This window comes from Pristiophorus japonicus, chromosome 16 (assembly GCF_044704955.1).
Source record: "Pristiophorus japonicus isolate sPriJap1 chromosome 16, sPriJap1.hap1, whole genome shotgun sequence".
Classification (NCBI taxonomy): domain Eukaryota; kingdom Metazoa; phylum Chordata; class Chondrichthyes; family Pristiophoridae; genus Pristiophorus; species Pristiophorus japonicus.
This window is the reverse complement of record NC_091992.1, coordinates 87,165,384-87,187,390: the sequence shown is the minus strand read 5'-3', so window position 1 is coordinate 87,187,390 and position 22,007 is coordinate 87,165,384. Positions and strand designations below refer to the sequence as shown.

Sequence of the window (22,007 nt, the reverse complement as noted above, 5' to 3'; positions counted from 1 at the left end):
CTGACTGACGCACCATGACAGGGCTGTGCAGCCTCCGGTGAATGGCTTGATTTCCCAAAATACAGAGCATCACTGATGGTACCCCTGCAGCCAACCAGACCCCTAGCCACAATGCAATGGCTTGCATGAACCGAAAGTTACTCGAACTCCATCATTGTACAGCTGGTTAGTATTCAACATCACATTATTCAGGTCAGAGCGGCAGGCACGGCACTTTCCTCTTACAGACAATCATTTGTGCCGGGCTTATTTATCTCCCCAACTCCTGCCTGAGGCTGAATCACACTGTTCGCAATCTTGGTGTCATATTTGATCCTGAAATGTGCTTTCGACTACATATCCGCAGCATAACCAAGATGGCCTATTACCACCTCTGTAACATCGCCCATCTCCACCCCCGCCTCAGCTCAATCCATTGCTGAAGCCCTCATCCATGCCTTTGTTACCTCTAGACTCCTGGCAACATGAGGCAAAACAATTTTACACAATGAGTGGTTAGGATTTGGAATGCCCTACACGATAGAGTGGTGGATACAGATTCAATAGTAGTCTTCAAAGGGAATTGGATAAATAGAAAGACAGACTTGCATTTATATGGTGCCTTTCACAACCACCAGACGTCCCAAAGCGCTTTACAGCCAGTGAAGTACTTTTTAATTTTTTTTAAGTGTAGTCACTATTGTAATGTAGGAAATGCAGCAGCCAACTTGCAAGCTCCCACAAACAGCGACGTGATAATGACCAGATAATCTGTTTTTTTTGTTATGTTGATTGAGAGATAATATTGGCAAGATCCTGTAAATCCCCTGGGAGGATAGACACACCAACATCAATGTTCTCAATCAGGCCAACATCCCCAGCATCGAAGCACCGACCACACTCGGCCAGCTCCGTTGGGCGGGCCACATCGTCTGCATGCCCGACACGCAAAGCAAGTGTTCTACTCGCAACTCCGACACAGCAAGCGAGCCCCAGGTGGGCAGAGGAAACGTTTCAAGGACACCCTCAAAGCCTCCTTGATAAAGTGCAACATCCCCACCGGCACCTGGGAATCTCTGGCTCAAGACTGCCCTAAGTGGAGGAAGAGCATCTGGGAGGGCACTGAGCACCTCGAGTCTTGTCGCCAAGAGCATGCAGAAACCAAACGCAGACAGCAGAAAGAGCGTGCGGCAAGCCTGTCCCACCCACCCTTTCCTTCAATAACTGTCTGTCCCATCTGTGACAGAGACTGTAATTCCCATATTGGACTGTACAGTCACCTGAGAACTCACTTTTAGAGTGGAAGCAAGTCAGAGTAGGAATCGCAGGATAGCGCAGATGAATACGTGGTTTGAGCAGTGGTGCAGCAGGGAGGGATTCAAATTCCTGGGGCATCTGGGGGAGGTGGGACCAGTACAAACCGGACGGTCTGCACCTGGGCAGGACCGGAACCAATGTCCTAGGGGGAGTGTTTGCTAGTGCTGTTGGGGAGGAGTTAAACTAATATGGCAGGGGGATGGGAACCAATGCAGGGAGACAGAGGGAGACAAAAAGGAGGCAAAAGCAAAAGACAGAAAAGAGATGAGGAAAAGTGGAGGGCAGAGAAACCCAAGGCAAAGAACAAAAGGGCCACTGTACAGCAAAATTCTAAAAGGACAAAGGGTGTTAAAAAAACAAGCCTGAAGGCTTTGTGTCTTAATGCAAGGAGTATCCACAATAAGGTGGATGAATTAACTGTGCAAATAGATGTTAACAAATATGATGTGATTGGGATTACGGAGACGTGCCTCCAGGATGATCAGGGCTGGGAACTCAACATCCAGAGGTATTCAACATTCAGGAAGGACAGAATAAAAGGAAAAGGAGGTGGGGTAGCATTGCTGGTTAAAGAGGAGATTAATGCAATAGTTAGGAAGGACATTAGCTTGGATGATGTGGAATCTATATGGGTAGAGCTGCAGAAAACCAAAGGGCAAAAAACATTAGTGGGAGTTGTGTACAGACCTCCAAACAGTAGTAGTGATGTTGGGGAGGGTATCAAACAGGAAATTAGGGGTGCATGCAATAAAGGTGCAGCAGTTATAATGGGTGACTTTAATATGCACATAGATTGGGCGAGCCAAACTGGAAGCAATACGGTGGAGGAGGATATCCTGGAGTGCAAAAGGGATGGTTTTCTAGACCAATATGTCGAGGAACCAACTAGGGGGGAGGCCATCTTAGACTGGGTGTTGTGTAATGAGAGAGGATTAATTAGCAATCTCATTGTGCGAGGCCCCTTGGGGAAGAGTGACCATAATATGGTGGAATTCTGCATTAGGATGGAGAATGAAACAGTTAATTCAGAGACCATGGTCCAGAATTTAAAGAAAGGTAACTTTGAAGGTATGAGGCGTGAATTGGCTAGGATAGATTGGCGAATGATACTTAAGGGGTTGACTGTGGATGGGCAATGGCAGACATTTAGAGACCGCATGGATGAACTACAACAATTGTACATTCCTGTCTGGCGTAAAAATAAAAAAGGGAAGGTGGCTCAACCGTGGCTATCAAGGGAAATCAGGGATAGTATTAAAGCCAAGGAAGTGGCCAGAAATAGCAGCGAACCCGGGGACTGGGAGAAATTTAGAACTCAGCAGAGGAGGACAAAGGGTTTGATTAGGGCAGGGAAAATGGAGTACGAGAAGAAGCTTGCAGGGAACATTAAGGCGGATTGCAAAAGTTTCTATAGGTATGTAAAGAGAAAAAGGTGAGTAAAGACAAACATAGGTCCCCTGCAGTCAGAATCAGGGGAAGTCATAACGGGGAACAAAGAAATGGCAGACCAATTAAATAAGTACTTTGGTTCGGTATTCACTAAGGAGGACACCAACAACCTTCCGGATATAAAAGGGGTCAGAGGGTCTAGCAAGGAGGAGAAACTGAGGGAAATCTTTATTAGTCGGGAAATTGTGTTGGGGAAATTGATGGGATTGAAGGCCGATAAATCCCAAGGGCCTGAAGGACTGCATCCCAGAGTACTTAAGGAGGTGGCCTTGGAAATAGCGGATGCATTGACAGTCATTTTCCAACATTCCATTGACTCTGGATCAGTTCCTATTGAGTGGAGGGTAGCCAATGTAACCCCACTTTTTAAAAGAGGAGGGAGAGAGAAAACAGGGAATTATAGACCGGTCAGCCTGACCTCAGTAGTGGGTAAAATGATGGAATCAATTATTAAGGATGTCATAGCAGTGCATTTGGAAAATGGTGACATGACAGGTCCAAGTCAGCATGGATTTGTGAAAGGGAAATCATCCTTGACAAACCTTCTGGAATTTTTTGAGGATGTTTCCAGTAAAGTGGATAAGGGAGAACCAGTTGATGTGGTACATTTGGACTTTCAGAAGGCTTTCGACAAGGTCCCACACAAGAGATTAATGTGCAAAGTTAAAGCACATGGGATTGGGGGTAGTGTGCTGACGTGGATTGAGAACTGGTTGTCAGACAGGAAGCAAAGAGTAGGAGTAAATGGGTACTTTTCAGAATGGCAGGCAGTGACTAGTGGGGTACCGCAAGGTTCTGTGCTGGGGCCCCAGCTGTTTACATTGTACATTAATGATTTAGACGAGGGGATTAAATGTAGTATCTCCAAATTTGCGGATGACACTAAGTTGGGTGGCAGTGTGAGCTGCGAGGAGGATGCTATGAGGCTCCAGAGTGACTTGGATAGGTTAGGTGAGTGGGCAAGTGCATGGCAGATGAAGTATAATGTGGATAAATGTGAGGTTATCCACTTTGGTGGTAAAAACAGAGAGACAGACTATTATCTGAATGGTGACAGATTAGGAAAAGGGGAGGTGCAACGAGACCTGGGTGTCATGGTACATCAGTCATTGAAGGTTGGCATGCAGGTACAGCAGGCGGTTAAGAAAGCAAATGGCATGTTGGCCTTCATAGCGAGGGGATTTGAGTGCAGGGGCAGAGAGGTGTTGCTACAGTTGTACAGGGCCTTGGTGAGGCCATACCTGGAGTATTGAGTACAGTTTTGGTCTCCTAACTTGAGGAAGGACATTCTTGCTATTGAGGGAGTGCAGCGAAGATTCACCAGACTGATTCCCGGGATGGTGGGACTGACCTATCAAGAAAGACTGGATCAACTGGGCTTGTATTCACTGGAGTTCAGAAGAATGAGAGGGGACCTCATAGAAACGTTTAAAATTCTGACAGATTTAGACAGGTTAGATGCAGGAAGAATGTTCCCAATGTTGGGGAAGTCCAGAACCAGAGGTCACAGTCTAAGGATAAGGGGTAAGCCATTTAGGACCGAGAAGAGGAGAAACTTCTTCACCCAGAGAGTGGTGAACCTGTGGAATTCTCTACCACAGAAAGTAGTTGAGGCCAATTCACTAAATATATTCAAAAGGGAGTTAGATGAAGTCCTTACTACTCGGGGGAACAAGGGGTATGGCGAGAAAGCAGGAATGGGGTACTGAAGTTGCATGTTCAGCCATGAACTCATTGAATGGCGGTGCAGGCTAGAAGGGCTGAATGGCCTACTCCTGCACCTATTTTCTATGTTTCTATGTTTCCTCGATTTCAAGGGACTGCCTATGATGATGATGAAATATTGGCCAGGACACAAGGGATAAATCCCCTGCTCTTCTTTGAAATAGTGCCATGGGATCTTTTACGTCCACCTGTGAGGGCAGACGGGCCCTCGGTTTACATCTCATCAAAAGATGGCATCTTTGACAGTGCAGCACTCCCTCAATACTGCACTGGAGTGTCAGCCTAGATTCATGTGCTCAACTCTCTGAGGTGGGACTTGAACCCACAACCTGCTGACTCAGAGGAGAGGGTATTACCCACTGAAGCACTGGCTGACACATGCCAAATACCTGAAGGAGAAAAAATTGCAGGGATATGGGGAAAAAGTAGAGGAGTGGGACTAACTGGATTGCTTTACGTAAGAGCTGGCACAGACTTGATGTGCTGTACTATTCTTTGATTCATAGAAACATAGAAATTGACAGCGCAGAAGGAGGCCATTTCGGCCCATCGTGTCTGCGCCGGCCGACAAAGAGCCGCACGGCCCTCGGTCAGCAGCCCTGAAGGTTACATATAAACCGATGAACAATGAACAATGGCAGAAAGGTAAAGAGCACCCAGCCTCAACCTGTCCGCACCCATAACTGCGGCACCCCTTGCACCGAAACATTCTACATGCGATCCCCTGGGAAAGAAGAAAACTAGATAAAATAACCAGGCCAATTGGGGAAAGAAAATCTGGGAAAATTCCTCTCCAACCCATCCAGGCAATCGAAATTAGTCCAGGAGATCACCCTGGGCCGTATTCGATTCCTTGATAAGTAGCAGGATGGGCAGATGCAATTCAATGTACGAAAAATAAGATTAGAAAATGGAAATACACCTAAATTGGTCTGAATTTTAAATGGAGACACAAGGTGTTAATAGCGGCAACATAATTAGGTAAGGCCATGAAAAGGCGAACAGAATTCTTGGTTGTGTATCCAGAAGTACACAATACAACTGCAAGAGGGCGATGTTGAGCTGGTACATGACTTTAGTTAAGATGCAGTTGCAGGACTGCACACATTTTAGGCTCCCCGTTATATGAAGGATGCAGAAGCAATGGAAATAGTTATGGCATAGATTCACAAGAGCGTTACCATGGATAAAGGGTTCCGGTTATGAAGCGAGAAATGAGAAGTTAGTGTATTTTTTCATTTGGCCCTGTGATCCCCGGCCACTTGCAGTTAAACCTGGTTAAAGTTTAAGCCACAAAGCAGATTAAAGTAGAGGCTTCAGGTCTCGATTACTCTGATCCCATTTCTCTGCCTTTTCTCCGTGACCTTTCTATGCATATTTTCAAATATTTACCTAATTCCCTTTTAAATTATCTTTGCCTCAATGCCATTTGTGGAAAAACCAGTGGAAATAATCTTTCACCATTTATTCTTTGAAAATCCTTCAGAATTTCGAAAGCCTCCAACAGCACCCAACTTAACCTTCACTGATTCAGTGAAAAAAGTCCCAAACTTTCAAGTCTTTCTTTATAACTAAAACCTCATCTTCCTCGCATCATTGTCATGAATCGTTGCCGTGCCTTTTCCATGGTTTTAATATCCTTCCTGTAATGGAGTGCCGAGATATAACGCAACACTTGAACAACATCCTGTTTATATGCAATGCCCAACGTATTGCAAGGGGTATAGAATATAAAAGCAGAGAAGTCCTGCTACAACTGTACAGGGTATCGGTGAGGCCACACCTGGAGTATTGTGTACAGTTTTGGTCTCTGTATTTAAGGAGGGATATACTTACATTGGAGGCAGTTCAGAGAAGGTTTACTAGGTTGATTCCTGAGACGAGGGGGTTGACTTATGAGGAACGGTTGAGCCTATACACATTGGAGTTCAGAAGAATGAGAGGTGATCTTATTGAAACATAAGATAATGAGAGGGCTCGACAAGGTGGATGCAGAGAGGCTATTTCCACTCATAGGGGAAACTAAAACTCGGGTCATAGTCTTAGAATAAGGGGCCGCCCATTTTAAACTGAGATGAGGAGGAATTTCTTCTCTGAGGGTTGTAAATCTATGGAATTCTCTGTTCCAGAGAGCTGTGGAGGCTGGGTCATTGAATATATTTAAGGTGGAGATAGACAGATTTTTGAGCAGTAAGGGAGTAAAGGGTTATGGGGAGAGGGCAGGGAAGTGGAACTGAGTCCATGATCAGATCAGCCATGATCTTATTGAATGGCGGAGCAGGCTTGAGGGGCCAAATAGCCTACTCCTGCTCCTATTTTTTATGTTCTTATGTATAGAAGCCAGAATACCATTTGCCTTTTCCTGGTCTGTTCTAACTGCACTTTAAACATGTACACATTTGACTTCCTGGATCTCTCTGTCCTTGCAGTCGGTTAAGAATCTTCACATTTAGGGTATGCTTCCTTTCATTATTCTTTTTACCAAAATGTATTGCTTCAACCTCTCCGCACCGAGCTGCATCTTCTGTCTGCCTGTTCCTCTGGCTAGCTCCTGCATTCTTCCTCACATTTTGCCACCTTACCATCAGAAATCGTCAACATTACTCCTCTTGTGCCTATGCCCGAATCATGTACAGAAATGGAAAATCAAAAAGATTCTAGCTAGATCCCTGGGGCACATTACTACCCACAGCCAGCAATCTGACAAACAACCATTTACCACTCGCAGTCCTGCTCTCCTTGTAATTACCATCCCTTTAATACCACGTGCCTAATACCTTATCACAAATCTCTAACATGACACCATATCAAACTGCTTCTCCTGGGCAGCTTCCTGCTGGCCTTCCACCTTCTTGTGTATGTAGCTCCGGGCCCTCCAAGTGGTGTCAACATCACCGCTCCTCTAGGTTATCCCCTGCCAGACACTGCACCAATCATTTCCGCAAAAGAAGCCAGCCATGTTTCAAGATTCTTTTTTTAACCTTTTTTCCACAGAAATGATTTGAAAATAAGTGCAACTTTTAATGTTTTTTTTTTAAAAAAAAGCAAAGTGCATTCCCACAAGTTAAAAAAATGCACCTTGACAGAAGATGATAAATATGCTAAATGGAAGTCGTTTTCGCCCCCTATGTAAACTAGAGGTGATCCAAAACTCGGCTGCCCGTGTCCTAACTTGCACCAAGTCCCGCTCACCCATCACCCCTGTGCTCGCTGACCTATATTGGCTCTCGGTTAAGTAAAGCCTTGATTTTTAAATTCTCATCCTTGTTTTCATATCCCTCCATGGTCTCACCCCTCGCTATCTCTGAAATCTCCTCAAGCCCTCCCCCCACCCGAGATGTCTGTGCTCCTCTAATTCTGCCTTCATGAACATCTCTGATTATAATCGCTCAACCATTGGTTGCCATACCTTCTGTTGCCTAGGCCCTAAGCTCTGGAATTCTCTGCCTAAACCTCTCTACCTCTCTTTTCTCCTTCACGATGCTCCATAAAACCTACCTCTTTGACCAAGCTTTTGGTCACCTGCCCTAATTTCTCCTTATGCGGCTCGGTGTCAAATATTTTGTCTCATAATACGCCGGTGAAGTACCTTGGGTCGTTTCACTACATTAAAGGTGCTATATAAATTCACGTTGTTATTGTTGAGACCAAACCATAAGCAATTCACTAGCTTGCCTAGGTAATCGAAGAACACCTCTCACTCATTGTGTTGGAAACACCTTTGATCTCGGTCTGTCTGAAGACATAAATTACAACTGGATTTTTGAACAAAAAGGCTTAAAGGGTAGTCAGGTTTTTTTCTTCTAAACAGAGAGCTGTGGATGGTTGAGGGAGGCTGAGGAAGTCATAATTGCTGAAGATCTCATGTTTAAGACAAGACAATCCACTGAGGTAGGGAAGTGTGGCAGTGTCCTTATTTTGTATCATGATGCAGATATGTTGTACTGATCGGCCGAAGTGAATCTGATCATAATTGTAGCTCGGAATGTACACAGCAATATAAATCAGCTTAACGATTCGGATCAAGCCTCGCCTCATCAACTGTTATCTCAGTGGGACAGATCTTCAATTTGCTCGATAGTGTCAAACGGGTCATATCAAATCAGCAGCCTGTTTTACAAAAAAATCTCTCGATTTTTATTTCCATTGATGTAAAACGGGCTGCCGATTCACTATCACCCATTTTACACTATCACACAAAGTCAGTCTGCCTTGGGAGAGATTGAAGAATAGCGTGTGCAAAAAGACAAATATTCAGCTTGGGTTATGAGGGGCTATTAGCGTTCCCCTCCCCCCACCATGCAAGTGAGTCAACTCCCATAAAAGTAAGGTGCTCTGACTGCTTCTGGGAATGACTGACATTACTCAATCTGAGATGGTATCTGCAGCAATCCCAAATTTGTAACAGTGTCTCCTTTCCCTGACGTCCTGCAGCATCAGCTCCAGCTGATCGGGAGATGAGAAACCCCCTTTTACAGGTACTTCCTGGCACAAGCCCCTTCCCTCTGTCTCAGCTCAGAATGCTGCACTCTAGATAAATGATTCAAGTCACCCTCAATAACAACTTGTATTTATATAGCCTCTTTAACGTAGTGAAATGTCCCAAGGCGCTTCACAGGAGTATTATGCGATAAAAATTTGACACCGAGCTGCACAAGTAGAAATTAGCGCAGGTGACCAAAAGCTTGGTCAAAGAGGTAGGTTTTAAGGATCGTCTTGAAGGAGGAAAGAGAGGTAGAGGCGCGGAGATGTTTAGGCAGGGAGTTCCAGAGCTTGGGGCCTAGGCAACAGAAGGCACGGCCACCAATGGTGGAGCGATTATAATCAGGGATGCACAGCAGGGCAGAATTAGAGGAGCGCAGACATGTCTTGGGGTTGTGGGGCAGGATGAGATTACAGAGATAGGGAGGGGCGAGGCCATGGAGGGATTTGAAAATAAGGATGAGAATTTTGAAATCGAGGCGTTGCTTAACCGGGAGCCAATGTAGGTCAGCGAGCACAGGGCTGATGGGTGAGTGGGACTCGATGCGAGTTAGGACACGGGCAGCCGAGTTTTAGATCACCTCCAGTTTACGTAGGATAGAATGTGGGAGGCCAGCCAGGAGTGCGCTGGAATTGTCAAGTCTAGAAATAACAAAGGCATGGATGAGGGCTTCAGCAGCGGATGAGCTAAGGCAAGGGCGGAGATGGGTCATGTTACGGAGGTGGAAATAGGTGGTCTTAGTAATGCTGTGGATATGTGGTCGGAAGCTCATTTCAGGGTCAAATATGACACCAAGGTTGCGAACAGTTTAGTTCAGCCTCAGACAGGAGATGGATAAGGGACAGAGTCAGTGGCGAGGGGACCAAAAACATTGGCTTCTGTCTTCTCAATATTCAGCAGCTGAATGCATGCAAAGGCTCCATTAAGTAGTCCAGTGTCTGGGCGGGAGCTCACAAGGAATGTACAAGTGCTGAACATTGGGAGGAAACATCCATTTGACTGCACTCATGGAAACGAGCTGCAATTCGTCTTTTTCATCGATTCGAACAGGATCAGAAATCCCCAGGATAGTATCTCTTTTCAGGGAAGGTGAATTACTATGCTGAAGGAGCCAACGACCATCTTATTGTAGATTGTGAGCAGAGCTCCATCTGGTGTATCGCCTGGAACTATTTAAGTATATTGCACTACTCTTGGCAGCAGCCTGGAAACAACGTTTGGAGCTATAGCCTTGAGCATTAATTTTTGTGGGCTCAGAAACCCAGTGTGCGCCACGCATTCTTCAGAATACTTGTGTTATTATGAACAAGTTGAATATTAGGATTAGATTAGATTAATGCTTTCCAGGGGCTATTAAACCATGGAGCTCAGCACCTCTGTCAGCCTTCCCCTTCCTCCTACATGCTGCACGCTTTCAAAAGCCAAACTTGGCATGGTCCAACTGTTACTCTTGGCCCTGCACTGCTCTCATTGAGAAAAATGGTGCAGTACAACTTATAAATCTTCAACTAAATATTCAAAATGGATTCCCCCCTCCCCCACTCATTAAACATCTGAAGGTTGGAATATTTTGCTAGATCTGTTAAAGTTTCTACAGCTTATCAAAGAAGCTGAAAATAGAGGTCTCTCTATCAGCTTAGTGATACCTTGAAGGATTTCTTTCCCTGAGGTTTTCTAGCAGTTCAGTAAAATAATTTCATTAATTGCACACATTAAACCTACTGATGTAAAACATCTTCATTCGAGATGTCGATAAATGATAGTCTGAAAATGGCATGATTGCCGCACGTGGAGATGTTAATCTAGAACATAATTTATCACAATTTGTCAAACATAGCACCAGGATTTTGGAGTCTGTAAAATTACAGCCAGCAGGTACTCAGCAGCTAAGAATCTGAGAAACGTCCAGCCCGTTATACATCAGTTATTACAGACTTACTTAAAGAGAATCTCCATAAAGACCTCATTCCAAAGAAGAGGCAGTAAGAATTATCAGTAACTTGTCCAGCTGTTGCTATTCTCAATAATTTGAGGATGTTGAGTACAGCATCGAGGGAATAGTCTCGAGAGGGTAAGTCCGTCAGGTAGGGTCAGAGAGAGGAACTAACAGGCACACTTGAAGGCTGGTTTATATTAACACACTTCTACTGATGTTAATTCTGCTTCTGCGCTCAGTAACTGTTCCAAGCCGCTTGCCCCACTTAAATTGTCAGCGCTCGTAGCTTAAACCAAATATTTCCCTCCTCCCCAACAGAAAAAATGCCCAAATGCCAAATCCTCTTTTTAGAGCCGCTATCTGTGCTTGCGCATTGCAGGAAGGCACCTCTCACACACAGCCAACTTAGATCAAGTAACCGTGGGTGCAGTGCCTGCAATTTCCCAACCATTGAATAGTGAAGCACTAGGGCCACTGATGGGTTTACTCATTCACTAGAGCTTCTTTCTGTTTTGACATGGTTTTACATGTCGAAAATTGCCTTGATAAAACATTTATATCATCAGTATGTTGACTGTATTCACCAGAATGTTGACCAGGGCTTAAAAGGTTAAATAATAAGGACAGGTTGAATATACCTGGGTTGTATTCCCTCGAGTTTAAAAGGTTGAGAGGTGTTTATAATTATAAAAGGTTTAATAGCGTTGACACAGACAAACTGTTTCCCCTGGTGGGGGAATCTAGAACAAAGGGTAGAGTTAGGCCGTTCAGGAGTGAAATCAGGAAGCACTTTTCCACACAAAGGGCAGTGGGAATGTGGAATTCTCTCCCCCAAAAGACCATGGATGCTGGGGGTCAATTGATTGTCAGATCCAAGGCTTGATTGGTCAGAAAACTGGCCTCTGAAGTCTGGTTTCAGCCAATGAAAAGGTGAAACTTGCTGCCACCTCTAAAATGAGACAGGTGGAAGAAAAAGAGGTAAGTTAAATGTTTTAAAGTTGTTTTTAAAGTTAGAAAAGAAAGACAGAAAGATTTGCATTTATGTAGCGCCTTTCACAACCTTAGGACGTCCCAAAGTTCTTTACAGCCAATTAAGTACTTTTGGAGTGTAGTCACTGTTGTAATGTAGGAAACACGGAGGCCAATTTGCACACAGCAAGCTCCCATAAACAGCACTGTGATAATGACCAGATAATCTGTTTGTTATGTTATGTTGATTGAGGGATAAATATTGACTAGGACACTGGGTTAAGATAGATAAATTTTGTTAAGTTTAGCATTAAAAAATTGCACAACTGCAGTTTAAGAAACAAATATTAGGAGACTGGGAAAGAGTACATTGGAAGAACAACAATAAGATGAACAATAAGATAAGCCAGAAGGCTTTTCACTCAAATATGCATGTTCGTTCCACTTGGGCCGTGCCTAGAACGGCGCAGTCCCGACCTGGATGCCCGTTTTTCGCGCCACAAAGTGCGCCTAAAAAAAACTTCCAGATTCTCCAGCTCCCTGCTGGTCCTCTGGAGCCATCCGCGGCGCAGCACGAGCTGTAGGGGGCGGAGCTAGGTCCCTGCGCTGAAAACAGTGCCGGGACCTCTGCATATGCAATGGGCGCGCATGTGCAGTAGCTCCAGGCGCCCAAAACTGTGTGGGAGGGGCCCGAAGCACGTAGCCCCTAGCCCTGGCCGAATGGCTTCACTGGGGCTGCGTGCATAAGGCTGCCTCCCACGCTCAGCTCCTGCTTCCTCCCGCTTTCCCCCCCACCCCCGACTGGACCCGACTCCCGCCCCCCCCAAGATCCGACCCGACCCGACCCAACCCCTGGACTGGACCCGACCCACGCTCCCCCCGACCTGACCTCCTTCTCTCCCTCCCTCCCTCCGACCCGAACCGACAAGACCCGCGCTCCCCCCACCCGGACCCGACCTGACTTTCCCCGCCTCCGACCCAACGCCACCTACCTGTAAATCTGGTGCTGGGGACGGGCACTGCCCGAAGTCTTGGGCCCGGCCCGTGCCTCCGTCCCCCTTCGCCACCCCAACCCTCCCTTCTCCTCCCCCACCACCCCTTCTCCTCTCATTCCTCCCACCCTCTCCTTTCTCCCCCCTCTCCTTCCCCTTTTCCCCACCTCCTTCTTCCACTCCCTTTCCCCCCTTCTCCCCCCTTTCCCTCCCCTTCCCCCTCTTCCCCTTCTCCTCCTCCTCCCCCCCTTCCCCTTCTCCTCCTCCTCCCCCCCTTCCCCTTCTCCTCCCCCCTTCCCCCTCCTCCTCCTCTCCCCTTCCCCTTCTCCTCCCCCCTTCCCCCTCCTCCTCCTCTCCCCTTCCCCTTCTCCTCCTCCTCTCCCCTTCCCTTCTCCTCCTCTTCCTCCTCCCCTTCTCCTCGTCCTCCTCCTCCCCTTCCCCTTCTCCCCTTCCCCTTCTCCTCCTCCCCCCCTTCCCCTCCGCCTCCCCCCTTCCCCTCCTCCTCCTCCTCCCCTCCGCCTCCCCCCTTCCCCTCCTCCTCCTCCTCCCCCCTTCCTTCTCCTCCCCCCCTTCCCCTTCTCCTTCCCCTTCTCCTCCCCCTCCTCCTTCTCCTCCCCATCCTCCCCCTTCCCCTTCTCCTCCCCCCCCTCCCCCCTTCCCCTTCTCCTCCCCCCCCTCCCCCCTTCCCCTTCTCCTCCCCCCTCTCTCCTCCCCCCTCCCCCTTCCCCTTCCCCCCTCCTCACCTCCCTACCCCCCCAACTTCCCTCCTTCCCCTCCCTTCCCCCTCCCTCCCCCCCTTCCCCTCCCCCCCCACTTCCCCTTCCCTCCTTCCCCTTCCCCCCACTTCCCCTCCACCCACTTCCCCTCCACCCACTTCCCCTCCACCCACTTCCCCTTCCCCTACTCCTCCCCCCCACACTTCCCCTTCCCACCCTCCCCACTTCCCCTACTCCTCCCCCCACTTCCCCTTCTCCTCCCCCCACTTCCCCTTCCTCCTCCCTCCCCACTTCCCCTTCCCCTACTCCTCCCCCCCCACTTCCCCTTCCCCTACCCCTCCCCCCACTTCCCCTTCCCCCTCCTCCTCTCCTCCCCCCTCTCCTCCCCCCCTTCCCCTCTCCCCCCCACTTCCCCTACTCCTCCCCCCACTCCTCCCCCCCCACTTCCCCTTCCCCAACCCTCCCCCCCCCCCCTCCTCCCCCCCTCTCCTTCCTCCTCCCCCCCTCCCCTTCCTCCCCCCTCCCCCCCACTTCCCCTCCTCCCCCCCACTTCCCCTTCCCCTCCTCCCCCCCCACTTCCCCTTCCCCCCCACTTCCCCTTCCCCTCCTCCCCCTCCTCCCCCCCCACTTCCCCTTCCCCTCCTCCCCCTCCACTTCCCCTTCCCCTCCTCCCCCTCCTCCCCCCCACACTTCCCCTTCTCCACCCTCCCCATTTCCCCTACTCCTCCCCCCACTTCCCCTTCCTCCTCCCTCCCCACTTCCCCTTCCCCTACTCCTCCCCCCCCACTTCCCCTTCCCCTACCCCTCCCCCCACTTCCCCTTCCCCCTCCTCCTCTCCTCCCCCCTCTCCTCCCCCCCTTCCCCTCTCCCCCCCACTTCCCCTTCCCCTACTCCTCCCCCCCACTCTCCCCCCCCACTTCCCCTTCCCCTACTCCTCCCCCCCCCTCCTCCTCCCCCCCTCTCCTTCCTCCTCCCCCCCTCCCCTTCCTCCTCCTCCCCCCTTCCTCCCCCTCCCCCCTCCCCCCCCACTTCCCCTCCTCCCCCCCACTTCCCCTTCCCCTCCTCCCCCCCCACTTCCACTTCCCCTTCCCCTCCTCCCCCTCCTCCCCCCCCACTTCCCCTTCCCCTCCTCCCCCTCCTCCCCCCCCACTTCCCCTTCCCCTCCTCCTCCTCCCCCTTCTCCTACCCCCCACTTCCCCTCCTCCCCCTCCTCCCCCCCCACTTCCCCTCCTCCCCCCCCTTCCCCTTCTCCCCCCCTTCTCCTCCTCCTCCCCCCCTTCCCCTTCTCCTCCCCCCTTCCCCTCCTCCTCCCCCCTTCCCCTTCTCCTCCTCCCCCCCCACACTTCCCCTCCTCCTCCCTCCCCCCCCACACTTCCCCTCCTCCTCCCCTCCCCCCCCCCACTTCCCCTCCTCCCCCCCACCTCCCCCCACTTCCCCTCCTCCCCCCCACCTCCCCCCCTTCCCTCCCACTTCCCCTCCTCCTCCCCCCTTCCCTCCCACTTCCCCTCCTCCTCCCCCCACTTCCCCTCCTCCTCCCCCCTCCCCACTTCCCCTCCTCCTCCCCCCTCCCCCCACTTCCCCTCCTCCTCCCCCCCTCCCCCCACTTCCCCTCCTCCTCCCCCCCCACCCCCCCCTCCTCCCCCCCCACCCCCCACTTCCCCTCCTCCTCCCCCCCCACACTTCCCCTCCTCCTCCCCCCCCACTTCCCCTCCTCCTCCCCCCCCCACTTCCCCTCCTCCCCCCCTTCCCCTCCTCCCCCCCTTCCCCTCCCTTCCCCTTCTCCTCCCCCTTCTCCTCCTCCTCCCCCCCTTCCCCTTCTCCCCTTCCCCTTCTCCTCCTCCTCCTCCCCCCCTTCCCCTTCTCCTCCTCCTCCTCCTCCCCCCTTCCCCTTCTCCTCCTTCCCCCCTTCCCCTTCTCCTCCCCTTCCCCTTCTCCTCCTCCTCGCCCCCTTCCCCTTCTCCTCCTCCCCCCCTTCCCCTTCTCCTCCTCCCCCCTCCTTCCCCTCCTCCCCCCCTTCCCCTTCTCCTCCTCCCCCCCTTCCCCTTCTCCCCCCCTTACCCTTCTCCTTCTCTCCCCTTCCCCTTTCCCCTTCTCCCTTCTCCTCCTCCCCCCCCTTCTCCTCCTCCCCCCCACTTCCCCTTCTCCTCCTCCCCCCCCACTTCCCCTTCTCCTCCTCCCCCCCACTTCCCCTTCTCCTCCTCCCCCCCCACTTCCCCTTCTCCTCCTCCCCCCCTTCCCCTCCTCCCCCTCCTCCCCCCGATTTTCTAAAGTGTAGACAAGGTTTTTTTTGAGCGTACAAAAATGTTCGCTTACTCCATTCTAAGTTAGTTTGGAGTAAGTTTTCACTGCCGAAACTTTGAAAACAGGCGTAAGTGACTGGACACGCCCCCTTTTGAAAAAGAAAATTCTGTTCCAAAGTGAAACTGTTCTAACTGACTAGAACTGGAGCAAACTAAATGCCAAGAATTTGAATTTCTAAGATACTCCGTTCTACACCAATTGCTCCAAAAAATCAGGAGCAACTGAGGCCGAAACCTGGGCCCTTTATCTGGCTCCCTAATAAGAGTGTGAAGTTATGAAAACAATGATTTTAGTTAACACAGTTTCAGCATATAATCTAGACTGACACTGGAGTACAGAGCTGCACTGTAGGAAGAGCTGTCCTCCAGATGAGACAGCAAACTGAGGGCCTGCTGCCTGTTCTTTCTGTAAAAGATCCCACGGCACTTTGCGAAGAAGAGCAAAGGAGCGCTATCAGTATCCAGGCCAACAATTATCCCTCAACCAACACCACCATCAAGACCGATTAACTGGTCATTCATCTCCGCACTGTTTGTGGAACCGTGCTGTATGCCAATTGACTGCTGTGTGATTAGATATCAAAAGTAATTCATTGGCTGTGAGCGCTTTGGAACAACTTGATGTGAATCAGGCTGGATAAGTGTAAGTTCTTTCTTTGATGAAAATAAAAAAATAATATTTTGTCCTTTCATGGGCACTGCAGCTCAAAAGCTCTGTACCGTACAAGAAAAGATTTACAAAATAAGGAATTTAGGAAATCCCAAAAATGTATGGTTTGATTCATTCAGCCAGTCACAGCTCTACTTAAGAGTTGGCATCCTGATCTTGACTGACATTCCAGCTTATCTAACCTCCATGCCGGTTTTGTAAATTCTTAACCAGGTACCAGATGGAGCACTTCCTGCCCCTGAGATGACAGGAAAGGGAGGGGGGTGGTAGGGAGAGAGCGAAAATAATAACTGGCAGAACCCATCTTGGCTCCACAGAAGTGTCATGTTTATCTATAGAAACATCTGAGGCCTGACTACTCCACGTTCATGACCAGAGGATCAAAGCCCAGACAGGAAATTAGGGGAAAAGATGTTAAGAAAACAAGGTTGGCCAAGGTAATCCATTACTGCGGCTCCTCACTAACATATCCTCTGGAAAATGTTATCTTAACACGAGCACACTCTCTCTCTTTCTTAGTGAGTGGTTCAGTGCCTTGACTCTAAAGATTTCCTGCTCTCAACCTGACAGCGCGAGTCTTATCGAGCTCCTTAACTGGTATTTCTAGCTTGTAATTGAATGGTCCAGTTCCTTTAGTGAAAACACCAATAAGAAAAAAGGGAGTTTTGTAAATGGCTTTCTTGTCAATTTTTTTTTAAACTTAAGAGCCTCCTCGATAAAAACTAAAAAGGAAGCAGTGGGCCCATAGACAGATTCGAAAGGTGACATAGTATCAACAATCAAAGTGACAACAAATGTACTAAACATATTTTTACTTTTCAATGCTTAAGGAGGGCAGTTTGGGCAGTTTCCCAGAATAAAAGTGGAATCTCTGGGTGGACACATAAATATCTGAGATTTATTTCAGGTGACTGGTAGCATTCCCACCTCCGAGTCAGAAGGTGCAGGGTTCTAATCCTACTCCCACAATTTATACAATGGCATTGGGGGGGGTAGGGAATTGCACTGGGAGGGGCTGCGGGAGGTGCATCCACTGAATGCAAGTATCCTGCTGAATGTCAACACAGAATTCCGAGCCGGAGCTCGGATCTCCACTCTCTGGGACTGTCTGCAGCGGGGTTCGGAGGTGAGAATGCTACAAACATCAGATAATGCAGTCAATGGTAAGCTGAGGAAGTTAACGGAAGACAAGACACCAGGCCCAGGTAGACTTCACACCTGGGTCTTGGCTAGCCTTTATCTTAAGGGGATCTTTCGAAACAGGAGTAAGGCCCAAGGACTGGAAAGCACCTAAGTGTTAGTTGTGGCTCAGTGGGTAGCACACTCTGGGTCAGAAGGTTATGGGTTCAAGTCCCACTCCAGGAACTTCAGCATTAAATCTAGGCTGACACTCCCAGTGCAGTGTTGAGGGAGTGCTGCACTGTTGGAAGTACCGTCTTTCGGGTGAGATGTTAAACCGAGGTCCCATCTGCTCTCTCAGGTGGACGTAAAAGATCCCATGACACTATTGCGAGGAAGAGCAGGGGAGTTATCCCCAGTGTCCTGGCCAATATTTAGCCCTCAATCAATATCAGTAAAAAACAGATTATCTGGTCATTATCACATTGCTGTTTGTGGGAGCTTGCTGTGCACAAGTTGGCTGCTGCGCTTCCCACATTACAACAGTGACTACACTTCAAAAGTACTTAACTGGCTGTAAAGCACTTTGAGACGTCCGGTGGTCATGAAAGGCACTATATAAACGGAAGTCTTTCTTTCTTTCGTTCTAAAATAACATCAATCTTTAAAAAAGGGGACATAGGGACAACTCAAGCAGCTATATTGAACCTAACATTTGTTGCAAGTAAAGTATTCGAAGGCATCCTGAAAGAGGGGAATGAAATATGGGATGGTGAGAGACAGTCAGCATGGATTTATGGAAGGAGGCCATTCTCAACAATTTCTTGAAGTCTTTAAAGAAATAGCAGATCTCATTGCCACAGGAAATTCTGTGGAAGTGGCATATTTAGATTTTAGCAAGGCACTTGATTATGTGGCACGTAAACAATAGCTGGCAAAGTATGGACTAGACAGCAAGCTGCGGAGTTGGCTTGAAACATTTGATGCGACTGCTGCCAACGAACCGGAAGTCATTGCGCATGCACAGTCTGCAGTTTTTTTAGTTGTTAGCTTCGAGATTCACGGGGCCTGCGGGAAAAATGGCAGGAACATGGAGCCGGCTTTCGGGTCTCACGGGCTCTGGGGGAAAAAAAGCAGAAATATAATCGAAATGTCCCGATTAATGCGCAGCTTCCGGTCATCGGCATCAGCTTCCAGTCCGTTGGCAGCAGTCACTCCGATAATGATTTGGAGCTCAGGACCGATGAGTAGCCAATGGCCGTTAAGGTGGAAGATAGAGAGGGAAATAAACGGAAAGAATAAGAGCTAAATGGCTCCAGGCTACAGAACACAAATCATGAAGCAATTTGGGAGTATTGATGAATTGTTCACTGATACCAACAACGAAGTGTGTGGTGTACCAGTAAGAAAGCTAACTCGATGAAAAACCAGAGGGATGAAGCACAAATCCCAAGAGGTGATAACGAGTGTGTATATGTATGGCCAAACCTGGAGTACTGCATGAAGTTCTGCCATACCACAAGGACATCCAGACAATGAAGTGAATACAGAAAGGGGCAATCAAAGTGAGGAACTCTGAGCTATAAGGCGAGGTTGAAGAACCCGAGCTTGTTCACTCTAGGGAAAAGATGATTCAAGGGAGATAGTATTGAAGTATTCAAGTTCCTTAACGAAACAGACAAATTCAGCCTCATAATACATTCAAGCTTGTCACAAACTCTATAACCAGGGGTACAGGGGCACAAGCTTAGAACAGGGAAGGTGCACAAACCACATAAATGTAACTGTTTTCCACAGAGGGCGGTGAACATGTGCAATAGACTACCCAGGGAGGCAGATTGTGTGGACACATTTTCAGGGAGAACTGGATATTCGAGAGAGTGGCAATTGAGTGACAGGACCAATCAGATGGACTGCAGATATTTTTTCCCAGTCCTGTATTATGCTCGTATGTTGTTCTTGTGTTGCCTTGGCTCAATGGTAGCACTTTTGCCGGAGTCAGAAGGTTGTGGGTTCAAGTCCCAATCCAGAGATATGAGCACATAATTGAGGATGGCACTCCAGTATAGTACTGAGGGAGTGAATGAGATATTAAACCATTGAACCTCAGGTCCCATGGCAGTATTCGAAGAAGAGCAGAGGAGTTCTCCCTGGTGTCCTGGCCAACATTTAGCCTTCAACCAACACCACTGAAAGCAGATTATCTGCTCATTATCACATTGGACCTTGCTGTGTGCACACTGGCTGCCTCGTTTCCTACATTACAACAGTGACTACACTTCAAAAGTACTTTGTTGGCTGCCAAGGGCTTTGGGATGTCCTGAGCTTGTGAAAGGCTTTATATAAATACAAGTTTTTCTTTATTAATGTTCCTGTGTGCCTTTTCTATTAGTGTTGGTGTCTCCTGATTGGATATCTACAGGATACCACAATTCATTTATTCTTTTAATAAATGTAGGCCCAGATTGTGTACAGAACCTCTGCTTCATGACGTACATTTAATCCAAGCCAAAAATACTAACCCTACATCTATCTGGAAGGATGTACTGATCAAAACGATCTGTCTTTTGAGCTCAACACATATCCTTATGTGATAGATCTACTTTGAAAAATAAAAGCATCCAAAACTATAAACATCAATATTGCAAAAAAATGGTGTAACAAGAAGAAAAAAAGATGTTCAATGCATGTGCAAAAATGTCCTGCGAGAGGATTTCTCCAGTATGTTGTGGAAGGCAGCCAAGTTTTCTCCTGAAACTTGCTTTGATCATGAAAACCAGAACAATCTGCGAGAGGTTTGATCCCAACAACTGACAGTCAGTACAATTGACTGCTTTGATCTCAGGAGATGCTTTGGTGATACACACACGGTATAAATCTGAGAGACATGACTGAGAGCAGATGGTGTGATGGAATAATCAACTGAGCCATAACTGTGAGCAAACTCTGAGCTCTTAAGGATTGTTCCCGACTGCAATTCGTGCGGCTCTGGCTTCAGGAATATCCTGATCACCACCCACAGGACCTGCCATTTCAATGCCATTCTTAAAGGAGGTGAGGAAGGTGTTGAGGAAGCGAAGTCTAGAGAGTAGAACTGAGGGTCTTTGCCCGAGATGGCAATGTGTGAAAACATGAATAAAGTAATCTCTTAAAATTCCAGTCTGCAAGAAATTGCTGTTTCCAACAAGTATTCTTGTTCATCAAGGCATCTGGCATTGATTCCAAACGATGTACCTGGAAGGGTTTTATTCACTAAATCTGTATTGGAGTGTTTTGAAATGATTCCGGGCAAAGAATCCTAACTTTGGGCCAATTTGGTTGTATTTTTTGTGGACATTATTTTGCATTTATTTTTAGCCTTCTGTTTCCTCAGCTTTTCATGCACCATGTCATACCATCCATTAAGCTCAGAAGGAAGAGAAAGGGAAAGGACTGGCAAATCCTGTCTCTGCCATCAGGAGGAATGGAAGGAGGATGTACCCAGGGACGAGGTTACTGAATTTGATTGGGCAGTGGTGGGGGGGGGGTGATACAAGAACAATTGGAAGCTGTGATGGGGAATTTTGTGGCTTTCTTCTTTAATGTAAGGATAATTTTAGGCCATTTAGTGACTGTCAGTAACTGAATCAATCAGAAATGACACTACGGAGATGGATCAGACTGTTTGCAATCCTTGTGTCCTGTTTGACCCTTAGCTGAATTTCTGACTCCATGTCCGCTCTATGACAAAAGTGCCTACTTTCACTTGCAATATATTGCTTGCCTCTACACCAGCCCATTTCCCACGGACACACTCATACATGTTCCAGACCTGATTATTCCATTGCTCACCTTACCAGTCTCCCATTGTCCATGCTTCATATTCCCCAGCTCATCCAAAACTCTGCTCTCCTATCCTGCATTGTCCCATTAATCCATCACTCCAATCCTCTCTGATCTAGACTGGCTCCAGGCCATCATTGGTTCTAATTTAAAATTTTCATCATTGTTTTTAAATCCCTCCATGGCCTCACCCACCCCATCTCTGTAGCCTCCCGTAGCCCTACAACCACCACCCCCCCCACCCCGCAGGACGTCCCCATTCCTCTAACTTCAGTATCCGCCTTCCCGTTACCTCACCAGTGGCAACCATGCCTTCAGATGCCCAGGTCCCACTCTCTGGAATTACCTCTCGGAACACATATCATGCACTTTGGCTGAAATTTCCCAGGAACCATTCAAAATGTGCTTGAAGACTTATTTACGACTCTGAGCACACCTCTCACAAAATTATTTCTAAATCCCAGGTCTACACGCCAACTTTGATCTCTCTGAATTTCCAAAAATGCCATGTACTGAACACATATAATTAA

At 48.3% G+C, this 22,007-nt stretch overlaps 1 protein-coding gene and 1 long non-coding RNA gene across 2 annotated transcripts in view; one reads left to right on the top strand and one right to left on the bottom strand.

Moving 5' to 3' along the window:
• Window positions 1-21,157, top strand: part of LOC139226635 (uncharacterized) — a 68,197-nt gene extending 47,040 nt beyond the window's left edge. The window contains exon 3 of the long non-coding RNA XR_011587297.1: window positions 21,029-21,157. This is a non-coding gene — a long non-coding RNA (uncharacterized lncRNA). The remainder of the gene's footprint in view (window positions 1-21,028) is intronic.
• Window positions 1-22,007, bottom strand: part of LOC139226633 (myosin-16) — a 326,697-nt gene that overhangs the window by 48,711 nt on the left and 255,979 nt on the right. The gene's annotated exons all lie outside the window — the stretch shown is intronic.